This window comes from Episyrphus balteatus, chromosome 2 (genome assembly GCF_945859705.1).
Source record: "Episyrphus balteatus chromosome 2, idEpiBalt1.1, whole genome shotgun sequence".
Classification (NCBI taxonomy): Eukaryota; Metazoa; Arthropoda; class Insecta; order Diptera; family Syrphidae; genus Episyrphus; species Episyrphus balteatus.
This window is the reverse complement of record NC_079135.1, coordinates 113,670,378-113,683,162: the sequence shown is the minus strand read 5'-3', so window position 1 is coordinate 113,683,162 and position 12,785 is coordinate 113,670,378. Positions and strand designations below refer to the sequence as shown.

Below are 12,785 nucleotides of genomic sequence, written 5' to 3'. Positions count from 1 at the left end.
TCAATAAATCAACGCATTTAAGGAAAATGATAAAATCTTCCAATTCAAACTGTGCACAAAGTATAATTCAATCTTGAGAGCGGAAATAACTTCATTTAAAATTCTTTCCGGATAACCTAGATTTTTGTGTAGTTTCTGCAGCAATGTAAAAAGTAACACAAAAAGATATAGAAGCAAAACTAAAAACTAAAATAAGTTTTTAAAGTGATGAAAAAAAAAAAAAAAAAACGAACGAAAAAAATTCGAGAATTTTTCGATTCGAATGCCCATTTGGTTTTCATATCAAATAAAAGCCCTCTCCTATCGCTAATAGGAAACATTCAATCAAAATGAAAAAAAAAAAAAAACTATCTATCGATTGGGTGATTTATAGTACAAATGCATTCTATCGGGCAGCACGCGATTTGATAAAACTACAAACATAATATATTTCAAATGACCTAGTTTATTATTTTTTTTTTTTAAACAAATTGGCAAATTCTTTTAATTAGAATTGTGTGTTCAATTGTTACCATCATTTAATCAAATTTTTATAAAATATTCATAAGCAAATAGATGATTGCAAAATTTTGATTTCTTTTTTTATTTATTTATTTTTTTATATATGTTTGTTTTTTGTTTTACGAGAATTTGCACATTTATAATGCCAAATGTGTCTAGACACAATAATATCTGAAAGGATTGAAGAACATGCGATAAAGGTCTTAACTCAAATAACATTCTGCATTATGTCAATTTTATCAAAGATATTTCTTGAATGTACAAAGCAAATCCATACGCATTATATATTCACCCTTGACTCAGATACAAAATATGATTGTAAGAAAATATATATTTTATGTTTGATTGTTTTTTATTTGGACCATATTGTGAATTCACTGTGGACTGTTTTGAATTTGTTTGTTACAAAAATTAAAAAAAAAAAAAAAATCCGAATATTTTTAAATGGACTTTAAATTTGTCGATAGAAAAAAATGTTACTCATACACCACAGTGACCGTATATTGCTAATTGAACAGAACTCTTAAGTGTTGCAAGAATTTTAGAATTTTTTTCTTTTAGAAAATTCCTAGCAATTCAAACATTAAAAAACATACTCGAAGACTCTTTGGAGTTCATTGGGATATCAAAATAAAAACGTATGTATGTTTCTTAAAATGAAATAAAAATTGAATTTTATTGATTTCTTTTTGTCGTTATAGAGTCCACAGTACATTGTTGACAGTCGGTTGCCTTTGGCAAAGTATAATATTCACCCTCTGCTAATATTATTATTATTTTTTTTTTTTTTTTTTTCTACCAGATTTGGTACTCGCACATCGCACCCTAGTTATGTCCAAACACATGAAAATGTTTGAATTATTCATTTATTCTACCGTGATATCCTTGTCCTGCGCAAAAACAACATTGAGACCTTGCGTCGTGTGTTTTTGTAAATCTTGCAATAAAAACACCTGCATTTTTTTGTAATTCTTTTTATGTTTTTGTGGAAGCAAATAATATCAAAACAATATATTGATCTGTACCGAAATTCAGGGATTTAAAGATTTTTGATTAAACAGCTGAAATGAAAAACAGAAAAAAGAAGGTGATAAAGCGAAATGTCCGAACATCAGCTCACGATACCATTCTGATAGTGATTTTGTAAAATAGTGGTACACTCTGGCGTATACGTACTTTTTTTAACGTATTGGTTTTTTAAGCTTTTTCTGCAGATTTTTGTAAAAAAAATTCATTAGAAGTTTTTTAATAGCCCTTATTATGCTGCGTATCAATATTTTCAAGAAATATGTTTCTTAGGGTGAGTCAAAAATATCGAAAAAAAAAGTTTGATTTAATGCTTCGAAAAATCGATTAAAAAAAAAAACGGAATCCATGAATGTTTTGTTTCCTACTCTTTGAGCGATATGTCATCTTAATTGCAATGGTAGTTTTAATGCACATCTTCCGCAATATCTCATACCAATTTTGAAGTTGAAATGTCAAAAAGATTTTGGCAATGATACTCATAACTTTTACTCAACCTGTATTCCCATTAACCTAATTATATCAGCTTTTTTGGTGTTTCAAATACAGAAAGAGTCTCATACTATTTGGCCTCATTACATAAAAGTTTATTTTCGTGATTGAAAAGTTCACATCACTCACAACAATCCAATTACTCTTTGACTACACTCAATGTGTAGGTACATTGACGAATCCTTGATGTCTATCAAAATTTATTCATTCTAAAAACAACACACCCTTTGAATGTATATGTATAAATTATTCTGTCAAATTCTATTTGATGTTGCATACACATCCGGCACTTAATTAAATACATATATACACCTCCAAACCTTCATATACGAGTATAACGGTATATATGTAAAAGATATTTCATTAAACTATTTTCAATCTGTTTGTGCATTTGGAAGTGCAAAACATATTTATATTGAAAATATATTTGTTTCCGGAATACTACACACTCGTAGATGCCAATTTGTTGGTATAACGTCCATTCATTCGGAACAAATAGACAGAGTCAAGTGGTTCTCTGTTTTTGGGCTGATCCAAGGTGAAATATCTGCTGCACGGTTTTGTGGGATTGCCGCAATGTGGAACCACAAAATGATTAAGCAGATTAATACTGAATGGCAGCTGATGATGAATTTTTTTTTTTTTATAAAATTAAATGAGTTTAAAGAAAAATAGCACAAAGTATTTGCACTATGACTGATTGCAGAAAAAAAATCAATCACTAATTAGTTTACAATTAAAGCATTGATCCACTAATTAATCCCTCAAAAATCGAGTTGGCGCATTCCTACACTCCCAAGTCGTTGTCATCAATTTCGTTTGTATAATATGGAATGGCCCCTGATTCGCTTGAAGAATTTGCTTGGAGTAATTAAGTGCAGAGGAATGTTGGAACTATATTCTCTTAATTTATTTTGCATAGAAAAAAAAAATAAAAAAAAAATGCAAAGATCAAAACCATTTAGTTGATGATGTACACATCAATGTGTTAAGGAAAATAAATGATGAGAAGAATTTTATTGATGAGAATACAAAACATATCCATAATGTATGAATGTTTGTATGTAAGAGCATCAAACACATTTCAATTTGTCAGGTGGATTGATTAAATAAACAATTTCAAATTAATTTTTTCTTTTCTTTTTTTTTAAACCTATATTGCATTTGTGATTACAAAAACCCATGTAGGTAAATATTTACAAGAGATTAGTTTGTGAGGGGCTTTTGTACGGTCAATCCATCAATGTCACACAATATGTATTTTTGTACATCAAAGCAATAATAAAATAAACAAAAGAAGAACGTGTAGAGTTTGATTATTTAGAAAAAAAAATATTGAACAAATGAAAAATTGCACGATTGTGTTTTATGGTAATTGCTTTTTTATTTAACATTTTGTCCAGACATTTTTAGAATAAGCAAATTAAAGTCTAAAATGAAAGTATGTACATTCAGAATTTGCTTGGATTAAGCTTATCAGTTGTATTTTTAATGTCATCAGTAGACTTAAATAAATTAAATGGAATATCTATCTCAATTTTTTTTCTAACAAGTTCATTGTTGACCCACACTGGAATTAGAATTTTTCTGGTTTCATAAGAAAGTCTATATGTAATGCATTTTCCCTCATTCCCCCATAGAAAATCGACCCAATGCCGTTTTTTCTAGAACCTGCCCTTTTTTATCTTTATTAAAATTTTGCCACGTCCATCTGATGAGTACACTTTGTCTTACGCCCATGTATGTGTGTACCTATTATTTAAACACTGTGCACGATATTAAAAAAATAATTTTCCACCGCACCAGCGCCAAACCACAGCCGGACCTTGTTCAAAAGTACTAAACCGCCGCATCACCGCCGAATCACCGCTGCAGCCATATCCTCAAAATTTTCATAAAATAATATTCCGCCACACCACGCCGAACCAAAGCTGCACCATGTTCAAAAATTATTATTCCGCCGCATCACCACCGCAAAACCAAAGCCGCACGATGTTCAAGTGCTCTTCAAGTACTCGTCGCGGGTTCGAATCTTATTCAAATTTAATTTTTTCAATCCAACATTATTTATCATGGAGTGGTGAAATTTTTTACATAAAATGAAAGAGTGCGCCTGCGGTGGTTGTGCGGCGGTGATTCTTTTTTCTTTGAAATATGAAGGTTATGTTATGTTTAATGAAATAAAAACTCATTTAAATTCTTTATCAAAAATGTATTATGTTTTCTTTAAAAGTTCTTTGATTATATTTACTTTTGTGACTGACTGTACCTATATCTAAAATATTTATCAAGTTCCAACAAATAATAAATAATTTAAATCCGAAATAGAAATTTCAATTCCAAATTGAACTTTACAACAATCACAAATCTAATAATACAAAAATATTCATACCACCTTTCCAACTTGCATTTCCATTAAAAATCAAAATCCTCTTTCATAATAACAATCAAGTCTTGATCCATCTGCCTGTGCCTGAACTTTAATTTAAATTTTGCACACTTGTTATTTTTTTTTTCTAGTTCCATTTCATAATATTTACATAAGCCGATACTATTTTACCTACATGAACTATGGCAAGTTCAAAGGTGAAAGAATAATTGAGAAAAAAAAAAAAAAAAAACAGATACAAAAAAATCACATACATACAATTTTTGCATAATAAAAAATCAATGCTGGAAATTTTCTACTTTTTTAAGCCTTAGGTACCGTATAGTGCTTAGTACGTACCTCTCTGATAGGTAGCAAACCATCATGCAATTGGAAACCTTTCGACAACAACGTCAACTACAACGACGATACAATTTCTATACACTAACTATAAACCTTCTCTATACACTCTTGAAGCAAAATGATGAATATGCAGCCAGACAACAAGAATCGATCAACTTATATTTTTTTTCGTTCAATAATATGCAATTTTCTTCGAGATACATATATATTTTTATGTTTGCCAGGCGGAAAATCAATCAAATTTAGAAAACTCATATAAAAGTATCTAGATAGATAGATACTGCTCGTAGATATATCTTGGCAGAGTGAAAGGTTTTGTGTCATATTAAGATGACTTAATATCCGATAGGATATTAAAAATCATTTTTATGCGCAGATAATGATGATGAAGATTGAAGGTGAGTGTCGTTGTTATTGTATTTATTTGAATTACGAATTTGTGTTTTATATTAGATGCTTACTGCCTTTGAAAAAGAACATTACTTTCAAGATTAACTTAATTCAATTTTGTAGCGACCGTATCTAAACTTAAGAGCGCCTTGATGTTTTTTTTAGCTTTGCGATTTTTAAAGAGCTGTGATAGCAGTGAGTAGCATACACAAAGAGCAGCTTTTAATAGCTGCTATTTAATCACTCTTTAAATAGCAATTAACGCCGCAAACTACTCTTTGAATTTCTTCCCGATTTTAAATGTGATTGGAGTCATGGAGTACAAACAATTAAATGAAAGTGACTATTTTCGAAATTTTCAATTTAAAAAAAAATCCTTGAATTTCAAAATGAACTTTTTTTCGTCATCATCATTGTAAACTTTTCTCAGCATCTTTTCAGATGCTTTTTTCATCTGACAGAATGCTCAGGCTCACAAAAAAGCAGTGAAATTTTAAATAGCCGAGAACATTTTTGAAAAATAACAGTGAAATTACAAAGAACAGAGAGCAGTTTTGCTTATAAAAGCATTGAAATCTTTAAGAGCATAGAACATTTTTACTCCTCTGTTCACTTGATCCCTTCATGTATATAAAAAAGGAACATAACAAATTAGATTTGTTTGGATTGTTGTCAGACTGAGGATTGAGCAGTGAGCAACTATATTGAAGAGCAATGGCAACTGTTCTCTACTCAGTAGAAGCGCAGAGTGATTGAAAGCAGCTTTGTCCATAAAATGACTGTTAATTTTACTTGTTAACATTTCACCGAAAAAGGAATTTTGTTTTCCTCGCGGTAAGCTTTTCAAAGCCCTTAATATCTTTTGCGGCCTTGCATACCAAACATAATTCGCACCATAAGAACGTACTCTGCTATACTGTATACGCTTCGCCACCATGCCGCCACCACAAATTGAACACAATTACTTGAGGTTGATGAACCATGAACATTAACTACACCATCACAGTGCGGCGGCAATTTTCTTCTGCCGCCGCCGCATTTGCTTTCAACCGTAAACGTGGCCAAGTGTGTGCATTTTAACACTGCTGCGATACACCTTTCCACCTTTTGCTATATGCTTGTAGCAATAAGTATCTATCGTATTCTGTATCCAACAGCCGACAGATACAATAACTGCTTGCAGAGTATCTCTCTCTCTCTGCTTTATAGTCTTTGAACTTATTGTAGACGATGGTCTCTGTATAAGCTTTGCATAGTTGTTTCATTTAATTTACCTGATGAATATTCAAAAAGATCTAACATGCACTTTTCCGTAGATACCTATTCGTTTTATTCTTATATACATATACGTAGTTAGATACAAAAAAGAAAATATGATAGATAGAGTAGTTAATGGTTGAAAATGGAACAAATGTATCTAATAGCAAAGTGATTCGTGATGATCGTGATGAAGTTGTCATTAAATAGACTTTGTTAGTTGATACCTTTTCTTGTTTAATATTGATTTAATGAAGTTTGCAAAAAAAATTATAACACTGTGTCTTACTTTCTTTCAATTAAAAATGTAAATGTTTGTGTTAAATAAAAAATGCAAGTTTTGTTGTATGCATAGTAACTAAGTTCTATAGATACTTACAGACAACAATTTTAAGGTTGAGGAAGGTTGTTTTCGAATATATAATTTTATTTAAGGTGTTTGTAGTTGGCTAAAATATATATCATATTTTAAAGGGTTGTGTGAAATTGGCTATAAGGCATTTTTAAAAAAAGGAATATGGTAATATTTAATATTTGGCTTCCATAAAAGTTTTACTTGTCGTAAAAAGTTTTTTTTTTTAGTTATGGTTCAAAAAGAGAACACGGTATAGAATAAAAAAATTAAAGGAACCAAAAAATCGTCATTTTTTTTTAGTGATTTTCGAAAGGTGGCATCTCAGTAAAAAATAATTCTATCATGACAAAACAAAAAGCATGTAAAAGCTACATTTTTATAATTCTAGGATTTACGTATTAAATATTTTATTTAAAATGGTGAAATAGCAAAATAAACCTAAATTTTCCAAGTTTCTGTTGTTTTTATTTTTCTCATTAGAAATGCAATTTATTAAACTCCAAGTTTCTTTTTGTTTCAAACTTCTATGATTTTTCTTTAGACTGCAATATCAGTCATCAAACCAAAAACCATACTCTTGACTTTGAATATCAATACCTCAACTTTACAGAAAATTCAAGGATACATTTAAAAACTTTATTTAATGTTCTACAAAAAGATTAATTTTACTTTGTTAAAAATAATGTTTTCTTACATTTGAGAGCAATTAAGAAAATAGGCCTTTTTAGGTTTTTGGTTTAGAAAATGTACCTCTTTTTTATAACTACACTGGTCAACAAAATTTAACTTTTTTTTTGCCACAAGAACCAAAATAAACTTTTCTAGTAGTTTTTGGGGTGCTGAATCCGAATCTGAAGTCAGAAAAATTTGATTGGCCTCCGTTTTTGAAATATTGCCGTTATAAAATGCTAAAAAACGTCATTTTGGCTGTTTTAGAGTTTCTGTTTTTATGTGGGGTAGTTCATTTTAAGCAAATTTGTAGTGGTTATTATAAGAACAGATATTCTTCTTTCAAAAACTGTTTAAATTTTCCCGATATCTCTTTTATTGCTCGAGATATCTAAAGTTTCATTTAATAAGCAAAGAGAAACTAAACTTAATCTAAAGTTTAAGTCACTGGTCACAAAATTTTTGCCACAAGAACCAAAATATACTTTTCTGAAGGTTTTTGAGTTGCTGAACTCAAATCCGCAATCGGAAAAATTCTATTAGCCTCCGTTCTTGAAATATAACCGTTATAAAAAAAAACCTTTTTTTTCATTTTATAACGGTAATATTTTAAGAACGAAGGCTAATAGAATTTTTCTGATTGCGGATTCGAGTTCAGCAACCCAAAAACCTTCAGAAAAGTATATTTTGATTCTTGTGGCAAAAAAAGTTAAATTTGGTTGGCCAGTGTTGTTTCTGATTCAAAGACCGCTACTTTAATTTTAAATATCTCGGGCAATAAAAGAGATATCGGAAAGATTTAAACATTTTTTGAAAGAATAAAAATAGCTCTCTTAGGCACCGTTACAAATTTATTCATAATGAATTACACCACATAAAAACACAACCTCGAAAACAGCCAAAATTACGTTTTTTGACATTTTCTAACGGTAATATTTCAAAAACGAAGGCCAATCAAATTTTTCTGACTTTAGATTCGGATTTAGCACCCCAAAAACTACTAGAAAAGTATATTTTGGTTCTTGTGGCAAAAACCTTGTTGACCAGTGCTATGGGTGGTAATATTAAAATGAGGATTAATTCAAAGAAGCTTAAGATCAGACAGTTTTTTGTCCTGAGGGATAGAACCTTTGAGATGAAATAAAACATCACATTTTTGCAGCAGTTTTTGAATACTTTTCCTTATTTTGAAAATTTTTGATTTTGCTCTGGTTAATCTAAAATCTTAACGATTTTTATTAATGAAATGTTCAAATAAACTCAAAAAAATTTGATTTTGCTAATAAAAAAGTAGGGTTGCCGAATACTTGTCTGTAATTTTTAGAGGTGGCACCCGAAATTTTTCAGATAAAAGATCAAATATGTAGATATCATGCAGTTTGGCTGAAAAAAAAGTATTTTTAGTGATTCTTGCGTAGGGTTGATGAGTACTTGTTCGTATTGTAGAGGTGGCACCCGACACTTTTAGAAATAAGAGAGTGTCAGGTATAGTTTTATGTATAGTTTAGCCTTTTAGCGTATACAAAGTTGTACTGTTTTGTTCAAAGAAAAATGTTTGCATTGTATTTTCATTTATTTATTTATTTCATTTATTTGAATAGGGTTGCCACATTTGTAGGCTTACATTCCTTAAATTATTTTTTTCACTATATAGACTTTTGTTTGGCATTTAAAAATTTTTCTTATCTGACCAAGCAACAAAAATATGACAGTATTCGTTTTCCTTTAAAATAGGGTTGCCACATAGAAGTTCGCAATTTAGAAGTGGCAACACTATTTTTTCATTCGATTTCTACGAAGGTCTTTTTTAGTAGAACGTTTGACCTCCTACAATGATACATCTTGCTAGAAAATTAGGAAAAGTATCAAATGTTTGTATAAATTTATTTTAACTTTGACCTTAAATGGTTAGATTAATGAAAAAACTACTCAAGATTTAATTGAGCAATCTGTTTCTTACAAAATATGTCTTGTCTGTTTGATTTATTAAACATTTTCAACTTGTTTCAAAATAAAGAACAAAAAACGAATTTTTGATGATTTTCTCAAACTTTGAACCTCAAATATCTTTTAAATGGGTATAAGGCCTTTTTTGTAGCGTATATTCTAGAAATGTCCAACAAACGATTTTCGAAGTATAAAATCAAAATAAGATACCTACTGGTTTTTTTTTTTTAACCACCCTAATATGTATGTGAAAGTATTTTATTTAAGGTTAGCAATAAAACATGAATTGAAACTCATTGATCATTTTGTTTGTTAATTTATTATATTGACACAGGAATTAACAACACCAACCTAATAAAGGTAGTATCTGGTCAGCTGTGTTATGTTATTATTTCATTTAAATCTTAATGAGTTTCCGTAATAAAAAGAGCATTGCTAATTACTTAGTCAAATTTATTCACTTTTCATTTGGTTATTATTTAAATATCAAATATTTGCTTCAATAAATCTCTTTTTCGAAATCAACTAAACTTCGAAAACAAAGTTTATGCTTGAATCAATTTCTATCAGGATTTAAGGAAAACGCAAATACCAACGAAATCCTGAATAATAACAATTAAATACCGATTTGGATTAAGGCAAAACCAATGTGAGTTTGTGAGAAATAATATACATAGAACAGATAAAACAAATTGTGACGTTTGGAAAAAGAATAAGAAACTTCTCAATTAACGCTAAATCGATTTGCGTATTTGCATTTGCTAAGTGCTTTTTCAGTCTTCATCATCAACTAACCATTGACATCAAACTGACGACGACGCAGGACGATGATGGTAACTTTATTAAAAGTGAAGAATAAGTAATCTCAAATTAGTTTCGATAATGATTTAGGAAAACAAAACTCTATAAAAAGAACCACACAATGCAAATAAAAAGAACCAATTTTATACATTCTAAAAAAAAAATACTAAAAATAAAAGCAAATAAAAATTCTAGCACATGTGCGGAACGTGTCAGAATCCGTGAGCAAGCACGTTTTATATACTACACATTCTTGTTTAAGTTGCAAACATTTATTTTATGAATTAGAGAGAAAATTACTAAGTACGCGTTTGTAGGAATTTTTCTTTTTCATATAATTAACTTAAAAACTTGAAAATGTCAAATAATTATTAGGTAGGCTATAAAACACCGAGGAGTGCCGGTGCATTTATATAACATTAAAGAATTTGAAAAAAAAAAAAAAATAGAAACAGAATTCGAATGATCATAAATTAAAAGTGCGAAATGCAAACAAAATATTTCAAGAGTGCTGTTGCGGTATGTGTAACGCATTTTTGCTTCTTTTTTTTTTTTTTTTTTGTATAAAATACTATTTTAACTCAGTTATTGGAAACTAAATGGATTGGTAATTTTTTAATGAAGCTTTAAATTATTTTATGAGCAATAAATTAAATTTAATTGAATTGGATTTATCCTTGTGGAAACTGGTATTTTTTTTTTTTGTTTGAGTTGAATTGGGAAGATTAATGTGGTTGTTGAAGAAAGAAACAACTTATAAAGCAGTAAAGTTGCAGAGATTGAAAATTGTCTTTGAACAATTAAACAAGAAAACAGAACGCATAAATCAAAAGAAAATTCGTTTGGATTTTCTTTGTCTAGTATTCAATAGAAAAATTTCAACTTACTTTGCACAAAGATGTTAATTATCATTTTAAACGATAATATAGTTGAAACTTGAAATAGCTAATTTATGATCAAATTGCCAAATTTTTAAGAAATTCGACGAAAATTAAAAAAAAATATTTAATGCCCACATTTTAGTCCAGTGCATTTATAATGTTCATATATGGGCGACCCAGCAGTTTGTACCACCCCCAAATTTTTTTTGCTCATTCGATAGAGTATTGGCTGAATATCATTACTCTGATTTTTCGCACTCGCGAAATTCACCTTTCGGCGGCCATTTTGGATTTTAGTTTTTGTTGAATATCTAAATTTCTATTTATTCTACATAAAAGTTGTGCGTACAAAAAACGTAGGCAATTCAATTTCGCGTCTTTTATGTTAAGAACACTTTCGATATTCTGAATATTAAAAAAGTTATAAGCCAAAAAAGTAAAAAAAAAAAACGAAAAAATGACAATTTTAAAGTTTTGAGCACTTTTTATCAAAATTATGAAAAAACGTTCCGAACAAAAATTGTTCACCTTAAAATTCTCTACAATTCTCTGCTATACAACTTTTTTTGTATCGCTATAATTAATAAAGTTATTAATGCTTTTTTGTTAAAAAATACCCCATTTTTTACGAAATTAATAGACTTAAATATACAAAAATTGTAGGTCCTGAATTTTCTCTTGTAACATAAAGCTATTAAATACTCACTAATCATTTAAAATTCAAGATTTGGTAAACAAAATTTAAGAAAAAAGTAAAGATAAAAAACACAAACGAAAAAGAGCATTTTTTAACAATTTTAAGGTGAACAATTTTTTTTTCGGAACGTTTTTCCATAATTTTGATAAAAAGTGCTCAAAACTTTAAAATTGTCATTTTTTTATTTTTTTTACTTCTTGGCTTGTAGCTTTTTTAATATTCAGAATATGGAAAGTGTTCTTAACATAAAAGACGCAAAATTTAATTGCCCACGTTTCTCGTATGCACAACTTTTATAAAGGATAAATAGAATAGAAATCGAGATATTCAACAAAAACTAAAATCCAAGATGGCGGCCGAAAGGTGAATCTCGCGAGTGCGAAAAATCAGGGTAATGATATTGAGCTAATGGTCTACCGAATGAGCAAACAAAATTTGGGGGTGGTACAAACTGCTGGGTCAAATTATAAATGCACTGGACTATTTTGCATTACCTACATTTTTTTTTAATGCAACATTTTATATTTGAAATAAAAATTTTATTTTCAATGCAAATATTTTTCAGTTGTAATAAAAAATTTTTTTTTATTAAATAAAAAAAATATTTTGCAATAAATATTTTCTTTAAATTTTTTTAAATTTGTTATGGAAAACAAATGAATTAAAAAAAATGTTTTTTTTACAAACCTGTAAACGACAATGAACCCATAAATGAAATGCTTGACTACCTAAAATTGATTTTTATTTATCGGTCCAGCGATTGCCAGACCTTTGCAAAAATTTATTTTAGACTCATTAGAGTGCCCCTCTCCACGGAAATCTTTAGTAAAAGGCGAAAGATTTATTCGACATTGAAGAGAAGCCAGAGTAAAGATTGTAGCCAATTCTACTATTACTAGTTAACAAATTGAAAAGAACTCACTGTGAATTATAAAACACAAACACAAAACTTTCCTCTTCATCGTGCGTGATCATACTTTCATGTTATGTCTGTTCGTTGTATTGTTCTTTTTGTTTACCACCGATCGCAGTGATCAT

At 29.2% G+C, this 12,785-nt stretch overlaps 1 protein-coding gene and 1 non-coding gene across 3 annotated transcripts in view; one reads left to right on the top strand and one right to left on the bottom strand.

Moving 5' to 3' along the window:
- LOC129911138 (Ca(2+)/calmodulin-responsive adenylate cyclase) overlaps positions 1-12,785 on the top strand; it is a 116,848-nt gene that overhangs the window by 56,754 nt on the left and 47,309 nt on the right. The window lies entirely within an intron of this gene.
- On the bottom strand, positions 12,498-12,618 carry LOC129912837 (U5 spliceosomal RNA). The gene has a single exon (XR_008771933.1). It is a non-coding gene; the product is annotated as a U5 spliceosomal RNA (small nuclear RNA).